The following is a 27,914-nucleotide window of genomic DNA, read 5'->3' as shown; positions in this document are numbered from 1 at the left end:
ATTATGTTGCATGATTAAGTTTAACGAGGAGTTGGTGAATTATGTTGAGTATGGTTTATGTTTGAATTGGTAAAAGTTTTAGATATCCTAACCCCCCACCTCTTAACATCTCACTTTTCCATTAGATTTCCAACACTACAGTGAAAGGAATATTCCAAAAATTGAAGGGAACTAAAGAATATGGTTTATGGTACAAGAAAGAAGAAGATTTTTAACAAAGAGCCTACATTGATGCTAATTAGATAGGAAATATTGATGACAAAAAGAGCACTAGTTGATGAAAAAAATAGTGACAAAAAGAGAACTATTTGAACAAGAAAGAAACATAGTTTTATCTCACTTTCTACTATTAAAGCTAAGTATGTGGCTACTACTATTAATTGTTCAAATATTGTATGGATCAAATAACTATTGGAGTGTATGCAAGAGGAGGTCACAAAACCTATAACCATATTTGTGACATTAAAATTATAATTAACATATCAAATAATTTAGTGATGCATGCAAATACAAAGCACATATCTATCAAGTATCACTACTTGATAGAGTAGGCTCAAGAAAAACAAGTCAGATTAGAGTCTAAGAACTCCAAGGAGAAGTTAGCAGATATATTCAGAAAATCATTACCTAAGGATTATTTTGAGTATCTACAAGGTAAATTAGGGGTTCTACTCCTATCCAATGCTCACTAAGTGAGAAGGATGTTGAATCAATTCATGGATGGTCATAATATCATTATGGAGTTGATGTAGGAGTTCACTCTTTAGGAACTATCCTAGATTTGTGAAAAAAAAATTGATGCAAAAGATGTAATCAGTACATAAAAGGTACAAGTTACAACTAAAAGGTTTTATAAGTTTCTCATTGAAGCTTATAAATCACCTTTGACACTATTGTCAAAAGGGGAGGAGTATTGCATGTGAGTGATATAGAGAATGATCAAAGGGAGAGGAGAATGTGTATGAAGATGTTTGAGATAAACCAAGTTATTGGTGTATGATGATGATCATTATTGTGTATACCCAAAGGGAGACAGACAAGCAAACGAAGAGATAATGAGAATGAACTAAACAATGAAGTATATCCAAAGGGGGAGTAGTTGTAGAAAGTGAAGAGTGTTAAAGTAAATAATTATTTATTAATTATTTATTCTATTAATTAAGCTTACTTAGGCTAATGCATTTATTTAATATTTAGTATTTAATGCATGTAGTGATGAGTTGTTGACAATGCGGGAGTTTGTTCCCTTCTAGCATTTTCCACTTTTTTATGGAAGAGTGCTTAGTTGTCAACCTTATCTTCTACCTCCTTCCAGCTTGTTCTACAAGCTTCCTTGAGGCCTTTATAAGTGGTCTCTCTCTCATTGTAAATTCATCCATTCACATAGCAATTTCATTTTTCCTATTGTGAAATACTTTTTCTTGCTTTGTTTCCTTCAAGCTCTTGCTCCTTAGGTTTCTCTTCGGCAAGCTATTTGCACTATAGGTCATGTTGGTGACTGTGGAGTTGGATTTCATCAACTCCTACATGGTATCAGAGCCTCCCTATTGCTGCCTGTTTGAAGGATTTTTTTGAAGCCTTGATTCAAAGACACAAACCCTAGTTTGTTTGTGATTTTTTCTTCAATCAAGAGGAAGAGCATTTTTTTCAGTATTTGGAGAAAAAGGAGAAAGAGGGTTTGGCATAATAGATCTGATTTTTTTTGGGCTTTTTTCTTTATTTTTTGGAGGTGCGACGGCGAAAATTCAAAATAAAAACTACGGAGGTGATTTTCAAATAGCAATATCTCCCTCATGGACTCATTTTTTCGAGCAATTTTTTTTTTTGGGGGTTAGGATTTCATGATCTACACATTGGTGCAAGTGGTTTGGGATCTTTGTTCTGGAATTTTTCTACAACTCACAATTTCCAATTTTTTACACTTTAAATGCTTAGTACAGGCTCAGTCAGACACATAATCAAGTTCTATTTTTTTTTGAAAGTGTATATTTTTTGTCTACTTTCCAGATCTACAATTAGATTAGAAATTTTGTAGATAGAAACACTACTTTCAAAAATAGGCCTTAAATTGCCTATTGTAATCGCACTAAGTAAAGAGTGCCCAATTTATACATTGTGGGGGGGAGCATTTTTTTTTCTGTAATTTGATTCAGAATAAGACCCTTCTACTTTTGTCTTCTTCTCTCTCAATGGTGGATCCATCTGTGACCCATCTCATGCCACACAACTATCACACCTAGAAGGCACAAATGATAAGGCTTCTCATGTCAAGAGGCTTATGGTCATGTCTGGATGAGAATTAACCTGTTCTCACACGCCCTTTTGAGGTTCTTTAGCATAGGAACAAAATGGATGAGGCCATGGGATTGATTGCAGTAAACATTTCAGACAGTCTATTATTTCACTTGGATGGTTTGACCACTCCTCAGGCTTATTGGCTCAAATTTTAGACTTTTTTTGGCACAGTGAATGAATTTTGAGCACTGTAACTTGATGCAGAGTTGACTTCTATGACACCTGACAACTTTCCCACCATTGAGGACTTCTTGATGAAATTTAAATCTTTGCATACACTTTTGCAAGGATGTGGGAAAACCAAGATAGATGATGAGTGTATCTTTTTGATACTATCAATGTTGAGGGGACAGTATCAAATCTTCTCTTCTACTTTCTAATCCACTATGGATGCCTTGGGTGACAAACACGAGATGCCTTCATTTGAGATATTTTGTGATTAGTTAACTCATGAACAGTCCAAGATCAATCAAATGGATTCACTTTCAAGTTCACAATTGCAGGCATTGCTTGTCAAGGATACACAAGAGCAAAAGCCAAAGTAGATATTAGATCCCTCTTCTACTTGTTCATCATCTTCTAAGAAGAAGGAGAAAAAGAAGATTGAGACTCCTACTTGTTCCTATTGTGGGAAAGGATCTTATGATGAGGCACATTGTTTTTAGAAGAGATTTGATGGTTATGAGAAACAAATTGCAGATTTGAAAGCTCTTCTTCAGAAGAACATCATTTCTTCTCCATCCTCTTCTACCTCACAGGGGTCTAACTTGTAGTCTTCTTCCACATCTTCACCATATACATAAAATCTTGGAAAGGGTCATGCATTACAGGCTTCCATTGCATCTCCTTCACAGGTTCCTTGGATACTAGATTCAAGTGCTTCTCACCATATGACATCTTTTCAAGGTGTCTTCTCTACTTTTGAGGCTTCTCATATTACTCATGTTCTCATGGGGAATAACACTGCCCTACCAGTCTACAAGAAAGGTTCAGTTCACATCTAGGATGGTATATTCAATGATGTATTGTATGTTCCATCTTTGTCTGCTAACCTTCTCTCAATTTCTTAGATTACACGCAATGGATCAGGGAAGATAGTTGAGTTCACTACTAATTCAGTCTTCATTCAAGATTGTGTAACAGGAATTCTTATTGCTATAGGGATAGTTGATCCTTCCACTCATCTCTACACCTTCTCACACTTTGGTCCACCATCTCCATTGTTGGAACATGGCTCTTCTCTTTCGTAGGAGCATCATGTCATGCAGTCTGAATACTTGAACCTTTGTATTGTTCCTAAGATCCCTATTTTGACTGCTACACCACATCTAGTTGAGGGTTTTTCTCCTTTGCAGGATTGTTCTTCTACTCTACCTGATCCTCCAACTTCATTCATTAAGACTCCAAGTACACTTTTTGTGGATACTACAGTGGAATTCATGACAGTGTCATCACACCTACCTTGGGGATTCCATTTTAGGATCCTCATCCTTTTTCTTTTGGGCATCAGCTAGGCCTTCCAGATTCCCCTCTCATTCTGGGGTTTCCTTGTTATGTGCCTTTGTTCCTTCCACATTGGAGTTTCATTGGTTCAATCATTTCTATAGGAGCTCCATCATTCTGGGGGGGCCTTGGTATCTATTCTCATGGGGGGACTAGTTGTACTTATGGTTTTGAGAGAGTCTCTTGAAACATTTCCATTGGAAGTTGTCCTTGGGGGGTCTTGTTGAGCCCTTCCTTCCTTTATTCCTTCATTTTTTCAGCATGTTTGTACTTACCTCTTTTTGTGGGAGGGGTTTTCCCATGAGATTTTCCCTCCTTCACCATTTTTAGAGGTTGCATTTCTTTGCATTGTACATGGGTACCTAACATGACCTTGTTGCCAGGACCCATTCTACTTTCTCTTAGTTTTGTGAGCTTAACGCATTCCCCTAAGTTGCACTTAAGGTGGGGTGTTAGAGTAAATAATTATTTATTATTTATTTATTCTATTACTTAAGCTTACTTAGGCTAATGCATTTATTTAATATTTAGTATTTAATGCATGTAGTGATGAGTTGTTGACAACACGGGAGTTTGTTCCCTTCTAGCATGTTCCACTTTTTTTTTGGAAGAGTGCTTAGTTGCCAACCTTATCTTCTACCTCCTTCCAGCTTGTTCTACAAGCTTCCTTGAGGCCTTTATAAGTGGCTTCTCTCTCATTGTAAATTCATCCATTCACATAGCAATTTCATTTTTCCTATTGTGAAATATTTTCTCTTGCTTTGTTTCCTTCAAGCTCTTGCTCCTTAGGTTTCTCTTTGGCAAGCTATTTGCACTGTAGGTGATTTTGGCAATTGCGGAGTTGGATTTCATCAACTCCTACAAAGAGAACTTGGTAAAGAAGAAAGAACTAGAGTTGTAGAGAATCTGATGAAGACAAAGATGAATATTTTGGTTTGATAGTTTGTTTCATGATGTAATAATGTATAATAATGTGTTTCCATCAATTCCAAAGGGGAGATTGTTAGCCCCAAATGATAATATTGAAGATACGAGAGGTAATATTTGTGAAAGAGTCATATCAATTATTATGTTGTCTTTATCTCAATCTTGAATTTTTATTGCATTATGCTAATTTAGTAGAGTTTCATATCATTTTATTGATGAAGAGGAATTTTATGAGTTAGATTTTGGTAGTATAATACTGATTTGATTATTTTACATGATGATATTAAGTGTTGAGATCATGTAAGCAAGTTATGAAGTCGTAAAGTGAGAAAAAAAATATTCAGTTTCAATGAGCTAGTCAACAAGGATGGTGAATGAAGGACTAATGGTCACTGAGAATTCACATCAGTCATTGAATGCAAGATAACTAATTAAAGGATGAATAATATTAACTAAGAAAGAACATTGTTAACTGAGCTTAGTGTTGATCGAGTGGGTATAGCATTAACCAAGTAATGGAAAGAAGAATAGTTTCAAGGAGAATTGAGTTAAGGCTGACATTTGATGAAAGATTGATTGTTTGAAAAGTTTCAATAATAAAGATGAAGATTTTTATGAGATCTATGGCTAGCTAAATGCAAAGAAGATCTAATGAACGAGATTTAATTATATGAAATAAAGCACAATGTTCAAGGTGAAAATGTGATACCTGAATGTAGTTTATATTTCAAAAATATCATTTATTATTACTATCTAATCATTGTAGTAGAAAATGTCTTAACTAAGTGGACTTAATAGTCTTAGTTGTTAATCCATTTTATTGGTGACATTCCTTTGGATGTTTGTAAGTCCTTTAGAGAAGGTCACTCATTTTGAGAAGTGATAATGTCTAGATGATATTTGGTGTAAATCCTCTGACTAGGTCACATTAAAAATGTATATCTAACCTTTAACAAGGTTGACTCGTAATCGAGCTCACTTCAAAAGAGTGAAATTTTGGGTTGTCAATTCTCAAGTGGTTTTTCCATTAACCTAGTTTTCACATTAAAAAACTTGTGTCAAAATGTGTGAATGTTGATTATGTTGCATATTATTTCATGATGCAACTTGGTATAGATGTAGTTAATTGCTCTGATATTTGGTAGATGAAGTAAATGAAATTAATTATTTACTGGTAATGCTTAAACTAGATATTATTAAGAAGTTGTATATTGTTAAGTGAGATTGTGATTAGAAAGTTAAAGTTCTGAAATTGTTGAAATTTTTTTGAAGGACCTATAGGGTAACAAACTATAACTGATTCACCCCCCTATTAATTATCTAACACCATCACATTATAATTCAACTTTGTAAGGCCCAATGTTGAATTTGACCAAATATTGATCTTTCACCTCCACCATATGACCATCTTGAAACCAACTTATCCCATGAGGAAAAGGATGTTTATGCCTCTTCAAGCCAAGATTTTGTACAATCTCATATGGTACCAAGTTATTATTACTACCACTATCTATTATAACCTTACAATGTTTATCTCTTGATTTGCATACAATCTTTTAAAAAGTCCTCTTTTTTATTGGTTCAACTTTCTTCTTTCTCAACATAACTCTCTTAAGCATAAGAGACTCTCTCATCTTAGGTTCTACCATACTTTCTAAAAGTTCATTAGCAATTTCTCCTCGTGTGCCACAAGATTTTGTTTGCCAAGCCTTTTCTAGATCCCTCAAAACATTGAAAATTATGTTTTCAATGCTACCACATTAGAAACAAGTACTTTTAAATTCTTTTTTTTTATTCCCTCTCCTAAGTGTACTATGACCAAATGCCTCTTCAATGATCTAGTTTTCTTTTCCAATGGCACCACTCACTTTATTTTACCTCCTTTAGGGTTACTATATTTCTTTCTAAACTTATCTACGGTCTTGAATACATATTGATATGCATCCTCAGCTGAACTAATCCTCAACATACTTAGCTCATTATGAATATTGAATTTGAAACCATTAATGTACTCAACAAACTTTTTTCTTAAACACTTCTTGGTGTCTAGAACTAAATGTCATGTTGTAGAATTCATCGGTTCATTACTTTACTTTCATTTCCTTTTGCTTTAAGTATTGCAACCTCTTCAAAAATTTTAATTCATAATCCTTCGAAACAAATTGATCTTTTAATCTAGAAACCTTTACCCTCCATCTAGTGATTCTTATTTCACCATTCTCCTCTCTCTCCTTTTGTAATTATTTAAACCAAAAGGTAACATGACCCTTCAAATTAGTCCACACTAACTCAATCCTATATGGATCTCATATATCTTCAAGGTCAGAGTAATCTTCTAGTTCACATAATTTTCTATTAAATCTTTAGTATACAATGAACTAGAGAAATTTTACATAGCCATCCTATAACTCTTACCTTCTTGTGTCATGTCTCTCAAAAAAAATCCTCACCTATAGGGATCTCAACATCTAAAATCTCAAGATCTTCAATAAATTCATCATATTCATCCTCTATCTTAGGATTCCTTGGTAATCCATCCAAAACATTGTGAATATCATTCCTCATTTCATCCTTAAAGTCCTTCATTATTTTTTCTTACCTCTTATGGTTTGTCCTTCTAGGTAGTTCATCTTTCCAATCCTTTTATTGAAACTAGCTCGGCATTGTAAATTAGATTACAAGGTGTCAATCACCTCTCACTTAGAGATCTATTGAATACACTTGCATCTTACCACTAAATTGATAAATTTGTTCACCCTTGAAATGCCTAAACACTATGATCATCTTGCACAAGTCCTTTACGATTATGATCTAGATCTACTCTCTGTCACCTCACAACCAAAAAAACTAGGGATTTGCAAGCTCAAGAGATCCATTTTGTTAAAATGAGAACATCATCCTCGCTCTAATACCACCTAATGTAGTCATTGGAGGATTTTCCCCAATGGAGATGGTCTAAACTATGCAACATGAGTGAAGACAATGAAAATTACAACTTTAGATATAAGATAGATAATTGATAGGACACAAAAATAATAATTTACATCAAATTGGCCTACACCACATGTATTTAATGATCAAAAGGCATGCCTTAATACGTAATGAATTATTTATCTTCTATCTTTTGATAGAATATTATCTTTCAATTATCCCCCCTTTTTACAAACTAGGAATGACTACCAAAATTTATGCAACTACACATACCACAGGTCGACCTCAAAAGGATTACATTCTCCAAGAAAAGTAAAATGTAGTATAAATAAGGTTCAAGACTCAAATTGTATCAATCTCACATAATTTAATAAAATAAGAATAGAGGTCCAAGAGAGATATTGTACAAGGACCCAAGAACCTTAAGATGCATTCATTGAGTTTTATAAATGGAGAAATAAATTTAGGAGATTGGAAAACAAAAATTATCCATGATATATGTAGAACAAATAGATCTTACTAAGAATCCTTCATATATCTTTAACAAAGTGACATACCAAGGTGTGATCCTATACAAAGGTTCATCATGAACAGATAAATAAACCATAAGATTTGCAACAACAAATGATTTGACTCGAAGGATCTTTACAAAAAATGCTTAAACTAGAAAATATGAACAAAACTAAAAGAAAATATATTTTGGTGATGCAAGATTGATAATGACCCAAGGATGCTCCCACATCATTGTATTATTACTTTTCTATAAAACTCTTTATAAAATTAAAAAAACTAATAATGATATATAAATTATTATTACTATATTATCATATAATATTTTTACTTCACATTCATTCATATCCTTGAGAAAAAGTGGTTTTTATGTACTAAGACATAATAAATTGTATATTAGAGGAATAACATTGATATTCTAACAGAATGTGTTTGATTGTTTCCATTGTAAAAAGGAGAAGTTAAAGAATATAACATTAACTACATATCAATAGTATGTCTTTCAAATATGATAAAGACATGTTACAAAAGTTTTTATTTATTTAGATTACCAAATTTAACTTTAAATAAATGAATTGGTTTTATAGAACAAGCCCCATTCAAAGTGTACCTATTAGAGATTCCAAACAATCAAATCATTAATTGATCACCTTAGTTTGTTTGTGGGTAGAAATTCATCTTTCGTCATATTCATTTTTTAGAAAATATGGCAACGAAATAAATCAAAGTTAAGGTAGAACATCATTATTATTAGTTCCTATCATGGCAAGGATACTATTGCATCCATTAGATGCAATAGTAACTTTTAAATAGCCAATCAAAGTCAAGATTTTTTAAAACATATGTCCATAAACTATAGTTTTAAATTTTTCATCTATTTAAATGATTTAAACAAAATAATTTATCTCTTCTCTAATTGGCCTATAGCAATAATAGGAAGGAGAAAATTTAATTTTCTTCATTAAAAATTAAGATATTTTGTACACTCTACTTTTAATGCATTAATTATAGCTTATGTCATCTTTTCTAGAAATCTTCTTTTACCATAGCAATTCATTTTTTAGAACTATTTTAAACATAAAATCAAATAGTAATTATATCAATGATATGACATGTTGACTATTTTCTTTATATAAGAAATAAAACTTAAATCTTAATATTTTTTAATATAGCTTTATTTTATTTTTAGTATTTTATATTGTTATGTTCAATTTTCTATTTTACTTTTTCAATTATTAATTGTACACAAGAATATTTATATAAATATTTAATGACAATAATTTAACATAAATATATTAGATTTTATTTTATTTATAATTATTTATTTATTAAAGTTTATTTTAAAACATTATAAAAACTTTAGGAATTAAGCTTTTACATTTTAAAAAATCAAAAAAATAAAAATAAAAATTTAGCAATTTTTTACATTTGAAATTATATTTGTAAATTTTAAACAATATAAAGATCAACAATTCAAATATTTTGTTATGAATATAGAATGATTATATAAAGAGTTCTTCCAAGTATCTTTTGTATTTCATATTTATTAATTTGGAATATCTCTACTTAAATATTAAATTTTATATAAATATTTGACCTTCTCTCTTCTTCTCTTCCTCTATCTGCATCCTTATTTTTATACTCTATAAACTATCCACAAAGAACTTGTAAATAAATAATCTCTTTATTTGTAATAATAAATAGTAAATGATTTGATAATATATTTATTAACTTTCTAAATTATTTTATTTTTTATAGTTATATTGTAAGGGTGCACAAAATAGAAGGCTTGCATTTTTTTCTATTTTAGCATTCTATGTACTCATTATCAATGAATAATCTAATTACTCTCACATTGTATTCATACGCAATAAATTTTGTAAATAAGAATGTGGAAGATGACTTTTGATTCACCTACAATTGTTTATGAACTATGTGAATTGTCTATTTTTCTCAATTCTTGCATTATTTACTTTTAATTTATTTATCTTATATATTTCTTATATTATAAGGTGAATTTGGTGCTAATATACCAAAGCACCATCTTATCTGAAGCTAGATTTTCTATCTAATGCAAATAGGCTAGTTTTACACTATTCAAACCATAGCAAGTCACTCACATCAAGATTCGACATAGACTATCTTATGTAATTATCAATATCATTGACGAAATATTTGAATTAAGATTTTGATTGCAATAAGACTTTGTATCCAATGCAAAGTAAGTTAGTTTTACATTGTTCAAACAATAGCAAGTCACTCACATCAAGATTTAATATAGATTGTATCACACAATTATCAATGTCATTGATGAAATATTTGAATTAAGATTATGGTTGCATACATTATAGACATGTATTGTTGTAATGTATGTTGACTTCTAAATATTCAGTACTTTTTGAACACTTGAAATTCTTTTGAAACTTACCATTTAATATTCTTCAATGGGAACATTACTACTTCTATTTTATTTAAACTAAAAATTCAAATGGTAGGAACTATGATGCTCGTGTCTCTTGTATCTCTCTGGATATGATTTTTCAATCATTTAAAATTGTTTTGTATGTTTTTATTTATGTATGCACATAGCTAAGGGTGAAGGAAGAGATTCATTATTACATTAGAGAATAGTAGATTTTTTACAATTTGATTTTTTTTATTGTATTTATTCTTTACCGGAGGACTAACCACATTTAGATGAGACACTAAAAGTTTCCAATTTAACATTTTGGTCCCCATTAGAGCATAATGAGCTTCCACATTATAGCATGCTCATGCCTTGGTAAATATAAATCATGTTATGCATGTATTATAATGCATTACATATGAGTTGAAAGTAAAGATTTCAAATTTCAATACACGTTTTTCCTTATTCAAGTTATGGTTCATGTATATATTTGTAGGATTTTTTAGAGTGGTTTTAGATCTCTAAGAGTATTATGTAGATTCTAGATTTTAGAAGATCTAATAAATTATTAAACAATTGAATTTTGTTAATCAATGTACGTCCATTTGTATTATCTCACTCTTTTTAAATATCTTGATCTATAGATCTATAACTGTTCCTATGACTCATCATCTACTCCTCTTTACCCCTCTATCTCACTCTCTTATCTCCCCAACATCTAGACTAGTCTCTATAATGTTGAAGTAAATGGGTTATCACTAGTCTATGCATGCAAACATAAGAACTAGACCTATTTGCCTCTTGATTACATTAAGAACAGTGGATCCACTTGAATTACCCTCGATTTTGATTGAAAAGGTTTAGGTGTAAGGCAGATTCAACAATACTTGATTGAGTTGAAAATGAAATTTTGAAAGATGTAATTAAATGCTAGATCTATGGCTAATGTGTAAATTTGAGAGTAAGTAACATGCATGGAAAGCATGGGATCATATATAGACATGGATTGAAATTTTGGAAAGAGAAAACAAAGAGGAACTTGTTTCAAAAATTTGAGCCCTAAAGTGGAGGTGAAATGCAATCTTTGGTGTCATTAACCAAAAAATATTATTTATAGATACAAATTGTGTTTTCCATTTTATGATGTTTCTCAAAACCAAGTTTCAACAAAATGAATTTGAGCACTAGTAGGAAAAATTGTCACTAATGCTTCTTTTTAACCTTTTCAAAAGTTTAATCTGTAGGTCTATTTACAATCTTCCTAGTGGAATTTTATACCACCTTTTAGCCATCACAAATAATTGACTTGAGTGATGCATAAAAGGATGGATAAATCCCCAAGTGATATGTTTAAATAGGAAATAAGAGTAAAAACATGAAATAAAAGCTATGTTTTCTATGAAGGCCTTCAAAGCACTAGGCCTTGATGACTTCCCGTTGGCCTTCTTTCAGCACTTCTGGGAAGTCATTAAAAATGAAGTGGTTTGGGCCACTAGGGACATGATCAAAATTGGAAAAATGCTAAGAAGGATCAATAAAACCTTTATTGTTCTCATGCCTAAGATGCAAACACGAGAAACGTAAGGGATTTTGGATCAATTAGCCTTTGCAATACAATTTATAAAGTCTTCTCCAAGGTGTTTGTCAATTGGATTAAACCCTTTCTATAAATGATTATCGAGGGCCCATAGAAGGGATTTGTGCCAGGTTGACAAATCTTAGATGTTGTCATTACCACCCATGAAATCATTCACTCCATGAAAAAAAGTAGATGACTGAGCATGGCCCTTAAATTAGATATTTCAAAGGCCTATGACAGAGTCAATCTAACCTTCCTATATGATGTTTGTGAACAAGTAGGGTTTAGAAAGGATGTAGTGAATGCCATAAGAAATAAGATGAAAACTGTGCAATATGAGGTGCAGCTCAATGGGACCCCCTGGGGTAACTTTCAACCTAGTAGACGCCTGAGACAAGGTGACAGTCTATGCACTTACCTTTTCATTATGGTGGCTAAAGTGTTGGGTAGGTCGGTTTGCATGTTGTAGAGTTGAGTGACGTAAAAGGAATCCAACCTACTATTGCACTATCTCCTAAGGTTATACAAAAAATTGTGGATAACACTTTCCTATTGGGTGAATCCTCTATCTAGGAGGCTAGAGCTTAGAGGAATCTACTCAATAACTATGAGCATTGTTCAAGTCAAAAAATTAACTTGGTAAAAAGTAACATCTATTTTTTTAACACTCCTGAAGTCTTGCAGGTTAAGGTTAAAAATATCCTTGGATGTCACTCTACAAACCTCCCAAATACCTATCTAGGTCTTTGTTGCCCTACTTTTTACCATAGTCCAATTTTGCAAAGTGGAGGATTTAACTCATATTGTGTATGGATTGATCGAGTCAGTTGTTTCTTCCTTCCTCAAAGTGTTAAGTTTCTCCATCGAGTTTCCATCTTTTGTCTTTTCCCACATTATATAGCTGGGTGGGTATTCCTTATCGTCATGAGTCATATGGGTAGTCTAGATCCTTACTCGATGGAGATTCTTGAATAATTTTACATCAGATGAATTTACTTGCAATTTTTTTTGATCCAAGTGTAAAGAAAGTTGAACTAGTGAAAAATAAGGTTTCTTCTTCTCCATAGCAGGTTTTCGCACCCTGAAGGTGAAACTCTGCAGGGATCCATAAATGTTATTTGTAGGCTGAGACAAGGAAAGGTAAGCCATATTATGGATGAATCATTCAAATATTATCATGTTTTCATGGTGGGAATCACTTAGAATTCACCAGGATGATCAGAATAAGCATCGGCGGAAAACTCAGAAATAGCTTCTCCTTTAGCGGGTTTTGAACCAAGAAGTAGGTTTTCTGAATAGGTCTAAATAGGAGGGTAAAGTTACTAGTGGGCCCTAGTTTTCACTTGTGAAGCCTTCTTTATTTTTTCTAAAGGCTTAAAGTGCTTAAGGCAGAAAATGTAAAGTGAAAGCTTAAGAGGAAAAATGGAAATAGTCTTCTCCATTGCAGGTTTTCTACCCTCAAAACCAATTCTCTGCATCTAATGAAAAATTTCTATTGAAAGCATGCTAAGTGTTTGAATAGATCACATAATGTGTTTGGGACAAAAATGGAAGAAAATTAGTGAAATTTGTAAGGGTATTTTGAGCAAAATCTAGCCAAGTGGATTTTTCTTCAGGGGGTATTTTGTTCTTGATTTTCTGAAACTGAGTGAAAATGGAAAGGTAAGTCAGTAATAAAGAAGAGTTACCATTGGGCCAATAGAAATAGTGAAATGACAAGGAGAAATCCATTAGAACCCTTACATTTACTAACCCAACGGATTTATCCTTAAATTCGCTCGTGTGGCACAAATTATGGAATTTAACATGTAGATCAAGGGTTTTTATATAAAGAAGAACATAACAAAATTTCAAATCACCGCTTTACTATTATACTATTATATTGAATAGTGCTTTTGAAAAACTTCAAAGTTTAGGGTTTGTTTTCTTACATTATCACAATTGTTGAGTTTCTATCATTCTATAGCAAAAAAATGGCATCAAGATTCTTCGGTTTTGACGGGCTAGGTGGAATCAAGTCAACATGGTAGAGTATCTCTTATACTTCACAATGTTTCTTTGATATGCAAGATTTTCAAAGAAGACTGAGAACTGAGTTGACTCACCCTATAATGGAGAAGCTTTGAGGAAGTGGACCGGTAGAAGCAGTTAGGTTTCCTGTCATAGTACAAGCTTTGGAGCTAATTGTGGAATGTATCAATCATTACGACCCAGACACCAAGCAAATCCTATTGCTTGATCAAACAGTATTGATTTCAATTGATAGGCAAGCGGTGGTGAATTGTCTACAGATTCTAGAATGAGAGGAGTTGTCTGAGCTAACAATCAGAGGAGCCATGTCTGAATTCTCCCTGAAGAAGATGGTGTGGTGGAAGGAGATCATGAATTCCTAGTTCCAAAAGCCCAAAGGGGCAAAGAGCAAGGTCCCTAAAACCCTTTTTGGCATGGATCTTAAGCCCAAAATTATGGATATTTTGGTCCTCTTGCATCAAATAAAAGGTGAGGTAGAAGCATTTAATTTTATAGAACAATACTTCTTTATGGTGCAAATTATCTGCTAAGACACACAGTATGTTGACTGGGCGTATGAAGTTAATGAACATCTTTCTAGTGCTCTCAGTGCAGCTAAGTTTTACAATTCATTTTATATGTAATCTTTCTTGATATATGTGTTGGCTTCCCTAAAATTATGGCCAGGACTCCCTAGAATAGAGAATTTTTCTAAAAATGTAAAAAGTTATTAGTTTTATCCATGCTTGCAATTATAGAAAAGCTATGCGAAGTATATCTAGGTTAATGATGCATTTACTATGAGAATCTGCAGGGAACTCAAAGGGTGCCCAGAGTGGAGGTTCAGCCTAGAAGCAATGGCGGTCATCAACCAATTTGATTTTTATTTAATTCAATTCTCATCTTTCTCTTATTTGCGTCTTGCAGCGTTTGACAGATTTCCCCTGAAGCTGCCTAGATATCTAGATGATATGATAATGCTCATCGAGGTCGTCAGGAAAGCAATTCAAGTAAATGTGCTAAGCACCAGTTTGAGAAAGAAGGGGTATGAATTCCCCATATAAGTTGGAGCTTATAGTTGTGAATCTAGATTTGATGCAAAGAACATACTCAAAGCATTCGAGAACAAATACAGACTGGAGGAGTATGAAGTGGTAAGGCCTATGTTTGATCCAAATGGGTATGCTAGGGATGTGTTCCAAATCAAAAGCGTCATCAAACATGTAACTACTGTGGAAGATTACTGGGCTGATTGCAAAGATGAGCTAGAGAGCTGAGATTGCGCCTTTTCTAGACTTATAATAAATCAAATCAAGACCTTTGGCATCAACTTGGATGTAGAAGGGATAGAAGATGATGGTCAAAATATGTATACTAATACATATTTGACCAAATTAAGAAGCATTCCAATCAGCTTTGAGCCATGTGTAAATATAGAAGAAGATATTGATGTTATGATGTCTTGGATCATCAAGAGAACTGGAAAATGGGTTGAGTGGACAGCAAAAAAGAGTTGGAACAAGAGCAAGCCTACTCAAGCTTCTCTGACTGCTGCTACTCCCACTTCCTCTCAAAGTACTACACCCAATGCTACAACTTTAGCTACTCAAGGGCCGGCTCAATCTGAAGGAGGAGGTGATCAACCCTCGAAGAAGAATATTCCAATAGCTCCAACTTGCCAAGGAGGTTCTCTACTAGTGATTGGAGCTCAAGATGGTACTGAAGAAAAAGGGATAGAAGAGCCAAAAGATGGAACCACCGCTCCAGCTTTTCCCCCTCACACATCTCCAATTCCATCTCCACATGTTACCCCAGTTTCATCTCCTCATCATATCCTACTCTATCTGCAAGTGCTTCTCTTTTGAAACCAACTAGTTCTCCTATCCAGATAGTAGAAATTGGAGATGATAAGAGTAGTAGCACCAAGTCCACTGAATCTAAGGAAGATGCAAAGAGAACTCAAGAAGAAGAGAGTGTCCCAGGTTCATCTTTGCTTCTCTTTCAAGATTCGAAGAACCCCTTCTCTGCAACAACATTAGTAATGACTCCAGTAAAGAAGAAAATGTTCAGCGTAAAGTCACTTGGAATGGCTTCTAAGGTGATTGGTATAGAGTCTTGGCTCGAAGACACCTTAGAAAGAAAAAGAAAGAGGAAAGGTGAAAGTGTTCCTACAAAGGATGTTGTGTCTCAGGCGGTACACTCTGGGTCAGCCATGGTAAAAGCTAAGAAATAGAAAACTTTGTCCATAGTTGGGAAGGATCTAGATACTAGACATTTGACTATGGAGATTGCAAAACCAAATAAAGTAGGGAGGATTAAGGATATGACTCCTGAAGACTTCACTCTACATTCAATTGATCTTGGAGAAGCCAGGCATGATACAAAAGTTGGCTTATGGAGATTAGGAAATGAGATAATAGAAGGTTAGTTAGAAAGCCTCAAATTGTCAAAGATTAAGATGAAAGTTGAGATACAAGAACTCAAAAGATTCATCCGACAACTAGTTGTCCCATTGGCAACCATTACTGGTGTTCCTGCTACTGAGAATCCTATAGTAGAAGAGGTGCAAGCATTCATCTCACAGCTTCAGAAAGATAGACATTTTGGTCAGATTGGGAAAGAGTGGATTGATAAACTCAATGCGGATGGAGTTTCTCTGATTGATCAAATTGGGAATTTTATCCTTTGATTAGAGATTGAGAAAGATAATATCTCATCTAATCAATGCACTTTAATTGCAGAGAAGGAACGATGTGATGAGTGTATTTCTTTCTTGAGAATGATTATCCAGATGAAGGCAAAGGAGGCAGTTGAAGTAAAGATTTTGAAGAAAGGAACTGAATCCCTATTTGAATGGCTCCAGGGTATGCAATTCAAGCTAGAGATGATTTAGGAAGCTGAAAAAGGACTCAAAGAAATAGAAGATAAAGTGAAGAGATCTCAAGATAGGGAATTTGAATTGATGAAGGGATTACACAGTGATCCACAAACTAGTGGTCAAGGGAGAGCGCTTATTGGAGTAGAGATAATGAAGAACAACTTCTCTATGTATTTAAGTAACCTGTCAGGAATGGCTTCAAGCATCCAAAACAGAGTGACAGAGCTACAAACACTAGGTGGATGCATACACATAGTTGTTGAAGAATTGATAGGACATCTAAATTCTGTGAAAGAATTGGCTCGAGAACACTCCAAATGGCTCTTGAGATTCACTAATGTACACGTGCCTAGTCATGAGGAATTAGTTCCCATTATAGTCATTGCCAAGGCATATAGGGAAAAAGTTGAAAAGGGGAAGAAGTCTAAATGATTCGATGATGCCTCCTTTTCACCTTCTTTTGTGACTTCTACCAATTTTGTAAATTTTGTAATATGACAAACTGGCATCTTGCCATTTGTCATCCTTAGAAGATGAACTAATTAAAATTCCTATTGTAACGGTCATCTCTCAACTCTATATGTATGAAGTTGAATGATTAATGAAAGGTCGGAAAAATTTTGGTGTGGAGTACTATTTTTTGCAAAGACAATTGAATGGTATTTTATTTTCAATAATGTTCTGTTCTAATACGTATTGTGATTAGTTAGTATTTCCTTTTTGTATTGTAGAGAACTAAGGAAGAACAAAGTTTCATTCCCCTATTTTCCAGACTACCAATGAATGTAATAAGTATTGTTATAATTCATTCGTCAAAAGGAATCTATTAGTTTTTCTTGATTCATCAATTATATTTCAGATTTGAGTTTGACTTAGTTTAGCATTAGTTGATTATGCAAATGGATTTATGGATTCATAAGATATGTGGATATGTGAATCTGTTTCAGTATTGAGAAGTCTTTCTTGCTTGAATTAAGTTCTAGTAAGGCTTAATTTGGTTTGCCTCTTCTGCTCTCGGGTTAAGAGCATACCTCGCATTATTTTTAGGAACAAAACATAATTCCTTGAACATCATTCACATAGGGAGTTGTACCTACCAATTCAGAGAGAAGCCAGTAATATGAGAATGGCTTTTCAAGTGTTGTAAATAGATATTGTTCATCATTCAGGCATTAAGAGTCATATCCTCACAAGAAACAAGAAAGGACAAATTTGTTTGCCAACAGTCTCCCCCTGATGATCAAGGATGTATCCACCATCTTCTGGAACAATGTTCTAGAAAGGATGCAAAAGAAAGTTGTTGGGTGGAAAGGTAAAATACTTAGCAATACAAGGAAACTCCAACTACTAGTGGTGGCTCTACAGGGTATACATATCTAATTTCTTTCCATTTTCAAGGTTGATCAGAGTATGAATGAAGACCTCAAAAGACTACAAAGGAAGTTCCTATGGTCAGGTATGAAGAAGAGAAAAAAATTGAACCTTGTTAATTGGGAGACTATTTGTAAACCCAAAGAGAAGTGGGGTTGGGAATAAGAAGAATTGTTGATCTGAATAAAGCACTTCTAACTAAAATGGGGTGGAGATTGTTGGAAAATAAGACCAGCTAAGGAAGAATCGTGAGGGCTAAATACCTTTCCACCACCCATTTCAAGTATAATCTCCTCGATAATGATCTCCTGAGTGGCTCTAAGGTTTGCAATAGAATCCTTAAGAATAGGTCCCTTCTAAGGAAAGGGGTGAGATGGTTGGTGGGAAATGATAAAAGAATAATATTCTGGGAGGACAACTGGCTCAAAGGGAACCACTAATCTACAACAAGTTTAACGGCCTATAGGAACCTTTAAAAAGAATGGTGGGAGAGAAGGTGGCTGACTATATTGATGCCCAAAGGAAATGGAGATGTTTCTTGACTATTGATATTCCTAATAGAGAGGACCCTCTACTTAAAGAATTGGAGGAATTGATAAGCTACCACAAACTCTCCTTGCATGCTTAGCCTAATAAGGTGGTTTTGGATAGGAGGACTAATGGTTAGTTCTCAGTTCATTCTACCTACCACCTTATATTTGAAAAGGATCAGACCCCTATCAGCTGGAGAAAGACCTAGAATAGTGACTTGCTACCAAAAATCAATTTCATCTGGTGGATAGTTATGTATGGAAGAATCTCAATAATTAACAAACTAAGGAGGAGAGGCATACAGATTACTAACATATGTTATCTATGCAAGGAGGAAGACAAAAGCATAGTGCACCTCTTTCTTGAATGCCCCTATACTTTAAGGGTATCGTCCTACATTTGGAGAAAAATTTTGTTGGTTTGGGTCATGAAGAGAGGAGCGAAATAGTTTGTGGAGAACTAGAATTGTCCATTCTACCACACCTAACCCAAAATCCTTTGGAATATCCTCCCCTTATACATTTTTTGGGGTATCTAGAAGGAGAGGAATAATTGGGTCTTTAGGGAGGAAGAAAGGGGGGAGGAGGTAGTGGCAGATCTATTGAGGAAGCTTATTACAAAGATTGTTATGGTAGGAAATTTCAAAGCTCCACAAGAACCCTCGAGCATGAAGGATGTGGAGATTGCTAGAAATTGGAACATTTTCCCCAAATTCCAACACTTTGACAACTTGAAAATTTTAGCAAGAAGAAGAACCCATTGGATCCCCCCAACCATATCTACTGTTAAGCTCAACTTTGATGGTGCAACAAGAGATGGTTTGGCAGTAGCTAGAGGTGTGATGTGAAACAATAGGGGAGAAGTGGTGTTAGCCTACTCGAGGAATTTGGGACAAGGAACTAATAACATGGCGGTGGCCACTACCTTACTTTAGGGTCTTAAATTTTCTATGGAGATGAAGGTTAGGAAATTAACCATAGGAGGTGATTCTAAACTCATCATTGAATCTATCCAAGGGTCTGCTCAACCAGGCTGGGCTCTACATTACATATTGGGGGACATTTTTCAATTCCTAAAGGCCCTAATCAACATGAGTTAGAACACACTTTTAGGGAAGGCAATGCAATGGCAAATGCTATGGTAGGCTTGGGATTTGATATGGATAGCCTAAAAAGATGGATGAGTACTGAAATACTACCAAAATACATAAATTCCCTCATAAGTAGGGAAACGATCAAGGTCTTTAGAATACCTCCTCACTTGAGTGGACCTTGTTTGTTTCAAGAGATCTTAAGAATCCTCTGATTGATAATCATATGTTGGAGTTTTTACAGAAGGATTCCTTGGATGCTTAATGAGAGCAACATAAGAAGGAATTTTGGCAAAAAAAACATTATTACATACCTAAAACAATTAAGAGAAAAAAAATACAATAATGTATACCGACCATGCACATGTGAAATATCCATTTTCCAATATTGGCAAGTTCACGACTATAATTATGAAGTTATGTCAAAATTTAACAAACTTACAACAATGATAGTCAACCAATCATAGTATAGTGACAATTTACCTACGTTTGTCAATTTATCTTTTCTCTTATTGGCCTAGAGCAATAATAGTAAGGACTAAAATTAATTTTCTTCATAAAAAATTAAGATATTCTATACACTCTACTTTTAATGCATTAATTATAGGCTATGTCATCTTTTCTAGAAATCTTCTTTTACTATAGAAATTCATTTTTAGAACTATTTTAAACATAAAATCAGGTAGTAATTATATCATTGATATGATATGTTGACTATTTTTTTTATATAAGAAATAAAACTTAAATCTTAATATTTTTCATTATAATTTTATTTTATTTTTAGTATTTTATATTATTATGTTCAATTTTCTATTTTACTTTTTCAATTATTGATTGTGAATTAGAATATTTATATAAATATTTAATGACAATAAGTAAATATAAATATATTAGATTTTATTTTATTTATAATTATTTATTTATTAAAGTTTATTTAAGAACAATATAAAAACTTTAGGAATTAAGCTTTTACATTTTAAAAAATCAAAGAAATTAAAATAAAAATTTATCAATTTTTTACATTTGAAATTATATTTGTGAATTTTAAACAATATAAAGATCAACAATTCAAATATTTTGTTATGAATATAGAATGATTATATAAAGAGTTCTTCCAAATATCTTTTGTATTTCATATTTATTAATCTAGAATATCTCTACTTTAAAATTGAATTTTGTATAAATTTGTGACCTTATCTCTTCCTCTATCTACATCCCTATTTTTATAATCTGTAAACTATCCACAAAGAATTTGTAAATAAATAATATCTTTATTTTTAATAACAAATAGTAAATTATTTGATAATATATTTATTAACTTTCTAAATTATTTTATTTTTTATAGTTATATTGTAAGGGTACACAAAATAGAAGGCTTACATTTTTTCTATTCTAGCATTCTATGTACTCATTATCAATGAATAATCTAATTAATCTCACATTGTATTCATACACAATAAATTTTGTAAATAAGAATGTTGAAGATGACTTTTGATTTGCCTACAATTGTTTATGAACTATGTGAATTGTCTATTATCTCTATTCTTTCATTATTTTCTTTTAACTTATTTATCTTATACATTTCTTATATTATAAGGTGAATTTGGTGCTAATATACCACAGCACCATCTTATCTGAAGCTAGATTTTTTATCTAATGCAAATAAGCTAGTTTTACACTATTCAAACCATAGCAAGTCACTCACATCAAAATTCAACATAGATCATCTTATGTAATTATCAATATCATTGACAAAATATTTGAATTAAGATTCTAGCTGCAATAAGACTTTGTATCCAATGCAAAGTAAGTTAGTTTTACATTGTTCAAATAATAGCAAGTCACTCACATCAAGATTCAATATAGATTGTATCACACAATTATCAATGTCATTGATGAAATATTTGAATTAAGATTTTGATTACATACATTATAGACATGTACTGTTGTAATGTATGTTGACTTCTGGATAGTCAGAACTTTTTTAGCACCTGAAATTCTTTTGAAAGTTACCATTTAATATTCTTCAATGGGAACATTACTACTTTTATTTTATTTAAACTAAAAATTCAAATGGCAGGAACTATGATGCTTGCCTCTCTTGTATCTCTTTGGATATGATTTCTCAATCATTTAAAATTGTTTTGTATGTTTTTATTTATGTATGCACATAACTAAAGGTGAAGGAAGAGATTCATTATTATATTAGAGAATATTATATTTTTTACAATTTGATTTTTTTTATTGTATTTATTTTATACCAGAGGACTAACCACATTTAGATGAGACACCAAAAGTTTCCAATTTAACATTTTGGTCCCCGTTAGAGCATAATGAGCTTCCACATTATAGCATGTTCATGCCTTAGTAAATATAAATCATGTTATGCATGTATTATAATGCATTACATATGAGTTGGTAGTAAAGATTTCAAATTTCAATACATGTTTTTTCTTATTCAATTTATGGTTCATGTATATATTTGTAGGATTTTTTAGAGTGGTTTTAGATCTCTAAGAGTATTATGCAAATTCTAGATTTTAGAAGCTCAAATAAATTTTTAAACAATTGAATTTTGTTAATCAATGTACTTCCATTCATATTATCTCACTCTTTTTAAATATCTTGATCTGTAGACCTATATCTCTTCCTATCACTCATCATCTACTCCTCTTTATGCATCTATCTCACTCTCTTATCTCCCCAACATCTAGACGTTCTCTATAATGTTGAAGTAAATGGGTTATCACTAGTCTATGTATGCAAAAATAAGAACTAGACCTATTTCCCTCTTGATTACATTAAGGAGAGTGGATCCACTTGAATTACCCTCAATTTTGATTGAAAAGGTTTAGGTGTGAGGTAGATTCAACAATCCTTGATTGATTTGAAAATGAACTTTTGAAAGATGTAATTAAATGCTAGTTCTATGGCTAACATTTAAATTTGAGAGTAGCTAACATGCATAGAAAGCATGGGATCATATATAGACATGGATTGAAAATTTGGAAAGAGAAAACAAAGAGGAACTTGTTTCAAAAATTTGAGCCCTAAAGTGGAGATGAAATGCAGTCTTAGGTGTTGTTAACCAAAAAATGTTATTTATAGATAGAAATTATGTTTTCCATTTTAGGATGTTTCTCAAAACCAAGTTTCAACAAAAAAAATTGAGTGCTAGTAGGAAAAATTGTCACTAACACTTCTTTTTAACCTTTTCAAAAGTTTAATATGTCAGTCTATTTACAATCTTCTTAGTGGAATTTTATATCACCTTTTAGCCATCCCAAATAATTGACGTGAGTGATGCATAAAAGGATGGATAAATCCCCAAGTGATATGCTTAAATAGGAAATAAGAGTAAACACATGAAATAAAAGCTATGTTTTCTATGAAGGCCTTCATGGCATTGGGCCCTGATGACTTCTTGTCAGCCTTCTTTTAGCACTTTTGGGAAGTCATTAAAAATAAAGTGGTTTTGGCCACTAGGGACATGATCAGAACTAGGAAAATGCTAAGGATCAATAAAAACCTTTATTGTTCTCATGCCTCAGATGTAGACACCTAGAAACATAAGGGATTTTGGATCAATTAGCCTTTGCAATACCATTTATAAAGTCTTCTCCAAAGTGTCGATCAACAAGATTAAACCCTTTCTAGAAATGGTTATCAGGGGCCCATAGAAGGGATTTGTCCAGTGTTGACAAATCTTAGATGTTGTCATTACCACCCATGAAATCATTCACTCCATGAAAAAAAGTAGATGACTAAGCATGGCCCTTAAATTAGATATTTCAAAGGCCTATGACAGAGTCAATTGGACCTTCATGTATGATGTTTTGGAACAAGTGGGATTTAGAAAGGACGTAGTGAATTCCATAAGAAATATGGTGAAAACCATACAATATGAGGTGCGACTCAATGGGACACCCTAGTGTAACTTTCAAGCTGGTAGAGGCCTGAGACAAGGTGACCCTCTATGCCCTTAGCTTTTCATTATGGTGGCTGAAGTGTTGGGTAGGTCGGTTTGCATGTTGGTAGAGTCGGGCGACATAAAAGGAATCCAACTTGTTGTTGCACTACCTCCTAATGTTATACAAAAATTTATGGATGAAACTTTCCTATTTGGAAAATCCTCTATCCAGGAGGCTAGAGCTTGGATGAATCTAGTCACTAATTATGAGGATTGTTCAGGCCAGCAAATTAACTTGGTAAAAAGTAACATTTATTTTTAACACTCCTGAAGTCTTGCAAGGTAAGGTTAAAAATATCCTCAAATGTCACTCTACAAACCTCCTAGGTACCTATCTAGGTCTCCCCCTGACGATCAAGGATGTATCCACCACCTGCTAGAATAATGTTCTAGAAAGGATGCAAAAGAAGCTTGCTGGGTGGAAAGATAAAATACTTAGCAATGCAAGGAAACTCCAACTACTAGTGGTGGATTTGTAGGATATACCTATCTACTAATGGTTAGTTCTCAGTTAATTCTACCTATCACCTTATATTTGAAAAGGATCAGACCCCCATCAGCTAGAGAAAGACCTAGAATAGTCACTTGCTACCAAAAGTCAGTTTCATCTAGTGGATAGTCATGCATGGAAGGATCTTAACAACTAACAACATAAGGAGGAGAGACATATATATTACTAACATATGTTATCTCTGCAAGGAGGAAGACAAAAGCATAGTGTACCTTTTTCTTGAATGCCCCTATAATTTAAGGGTATTGTCCTACATTTGGAGCAAATTCTTGTTGGTTTGGGTCATGAATAGAGGAATGGAATAGTTTGTGGAGAATTGGAATTACCCCTTCTACCACACTCAACCTAGAATCCTTTGGAATATCCTTCCCCTATACATTTTTTGGGGTGTCTAGAAGGAGAGGAATAATTGGGTCTTTAGGGAGGAAAAAAGGGGGGAGAAGGTAGTGGGAGATATATTAAGGAAGCTTGTTACAGATATTGTTATTGTGGGCAAGGTCAAAGCTCCACAGGAATCCCTGAGCATGAAGGATGTGGAGATTGCTAGAAATTGGAACATTTTCCCCAACTTCCAGCACTTTGACAACTTGAAAGTTTTAGCAAGAAGAAGAACCCATTGGATGCCCCCAACCATGTCTAATATCAAGCTCAACTTTGATGGTGTAGCAAGAGACGGTTTGGCAACAATTGGAGGTGTGATGTGAAATGATAGGGGAGAAGTGATGTTAGCCTACTTGAGGAATTTGGGACAAGGAACTAATAACGTGGCTATGGCCACTACCTTACTTTAGAGTCTTAAATTTTCTATTGAGATGAAGGTTAGGAAACTAACCATAGAAGGTGATTCTAAACTTGTCATTGAATCTATCCAAGGACATGCTCAACTGGGTTGGGCTTTACATTGCATATTGGGGGACATTTTCCAATTCCTAATGGCCTTGATCAATATTAGTTACAACACACTTTTAGGGAGGGAAATACAGTGGCAGATGCTATGGTAGGCTTGGAATTTGATATGGATAGCCTAAAAAGATGGACAAGTACTGAAATACTACCAAAATACATAAATTCCCTCATAAGTAGGGAAATGACCCCTGTAAACTATGTTTGATGACTACCCAAATTTGGAGAACTAGCATTTTTGGCAACTTTAGTATTAATATGATTGTTAAGATCATCTTAAATATGAGAAGACATTTAGAAAGGATCAATTATTTATATTTCATCATGCAAGGGCATGGAAAAAGGAAAGATATTAATAACCCTGACTTTAAAAAAAGAGCCATCATCATTTTGTGCTATGGGATGATTACAGAAAAAGTCATGATTTTTATTATTGTCAAATCATTAAGTTATTATGCTTTGATCATTTTCACTCCCCATAATGATGTTTTAAAATGGTTTGAACATTTTGGATATTACATCCCCATGGAGTGTAAGGAAGAAGTCATTTTAATAGTCAGACACATTATTTTTAGCCCTGCTTCTATCATTTCCTAAGTATTATTTTTCTTACAAATGAAAATTACCAAGCTCATGGAAAGTGATATCATTGAGGAGCAAGATTCCATGGGTGGGGACCTTAATAGACTAGAGCCCACAAAGATGGAGGATTTCTCCAAAAGATAGAAAACCTAGATAATGTTGAAGGAAGGGGGGTTTTTCTGATACATGCAAGCCATGGCTAGCTATGATGAGAATTATTCTCAACAATTTGTTAGTAGCTTGAAGGATAGAAGGATCACAATCAATTGTATCACCTTTAGGTGAATTAGGAGACCATAGCTATGGTGACAGGCCTTGACATAACTAGCAGAAAGTGGAAGAAGATCACAAAGATGACAAATGAAGCTAGTATGTCTAGTTTTTTTTAGAGGTAACAAAGCCCCAAAGAGGTATCATGACAGTTTTTGGAGGGATAAGTTACCAGAGCCCTGGGATGACGTGTGCCTAGTCATAATGAAGTATCTCACCCTGGAAGGTAGACATAGTGTGCATCATTTTTACCATTTCCCTTTGTTTAATTACTTTTGTAATAGGGAGTTAGTCTATATTCCCTTTTTTCTGATGCATGTACTAGAAGAGATGGTTATGGATGTTAGGGAGAAAAAAAGAAAGGGGCTAATTTCACTATTTTGTACCAAGGGCTGATGTTATGTTTATTTCAGTTCCACTTGGCCCATTTCCCTCCCAGAGTGATAGCTTTTGATAATTTTCTCCCCACTGGTGCCCCCTGTATAGAGTTTGAGGGTGGTAGCTATTCTCCTACTCCACAATCCTCGCCATGCCAAACCCTAATCAAGAGTATCAAAAACAAAACCCTTGTTTTGGAGTCAACTACCAATAAAAAGTTAAAATTGAAAAGAGGGTGGAGGTGGAGATTGGGGACTTGGATGATGAGTTTCGTGGGAATAGAAGAAGATTGGGTAGGCTTGCTAAGACCAAGGGTATATTTTTAAAAATGTCTAGACACTCTCAGGAGGATGAGGAGAAAGAGACTAATTTGGAGGGGAGCACTAAAACCTCAGGAGATGATAAGGAGAATTTGAAGGAGGATACTAATAGCAAACAGGAGGAGAATTGGGATGACATGGTTGATGGCATCTGGGATTTTGAGGTGGAGAACCCTACCAAGAACCCTTCCCAAGACCCCACTCATATTTATTCCACTTTCACCTTGTTATTAATTGCTAATTAGATAGACCCCAAGTCTAGAAAAGCCTCCCCTAACACTATGTCTTCCCCTATAAGGCATGATGGTCTAGAAATCTTAAGGGCTCCCACTAACACTCTGGATGTGCAAGATAAGAGGAAGTCTCCGGTGAATTGCAGCAAACAAATAAAGATAGGTATTGTGGAGGAGGTGGTTGTTACTCCCAAAGACCTCTAGGAACTCAAGGATCAATATCATGGATTGGAGGAAGGTTTCACCCTCTTCTCCAAATTTACTCTAAAGGTGACCCATGTGGTGGCGATCACTCTCCAACTTCTAACTCATGAGAAGGAGGAGGAAGGTCTTGGAAAAGATGATTCAAAGATGCTTGACAAATTCCTTGTAGAGGACTAGGCTAAAGTTCTATTTGTTGGGAAAGGCAAGAAGAAAGATGTTAGTTAGTGGCCTTTCCTGTGCTTGGTGTTTTGTGGTGCTCTATTAGTTGTTTCTTTATGTCCAGTTTAGATGGTTTAGGTTTTTCTATGGAAATTGGGTTTGGGCTATGGGTGGTATGATGTGTTGATCACCTACATGCCTTGTGTTAATTTGTTAAACTTTTTTAGTTTTAAGATCATGAACTCTGGTACCTTTTTTTACTTTTATTTTTTTTCTAATTCACTAAGGGGTCTATTTGGTTTTTTGTTGGTAGTTTCACCACTATTGTATAGGGTTAGCCCCCTTGTTTTGG

This window comes from Cupressus sempervirens, chromosome 5, assembly GCF_028749045.1.
Source record: "Cupressus sempervirens isolate cs-2001-9-10 chromosome 5, ASM2874904v1, whole genome shotgun sequence".
Lineage (NCBI taxonomy): Eukaryota > Viridiplantae > Streptophyta > Pinopsida > Cupressales > Cupressaceae > Cupressus > Cupressus sempervirens.
Note: the sequence above shows the minus strand (reverse complement) of the source record.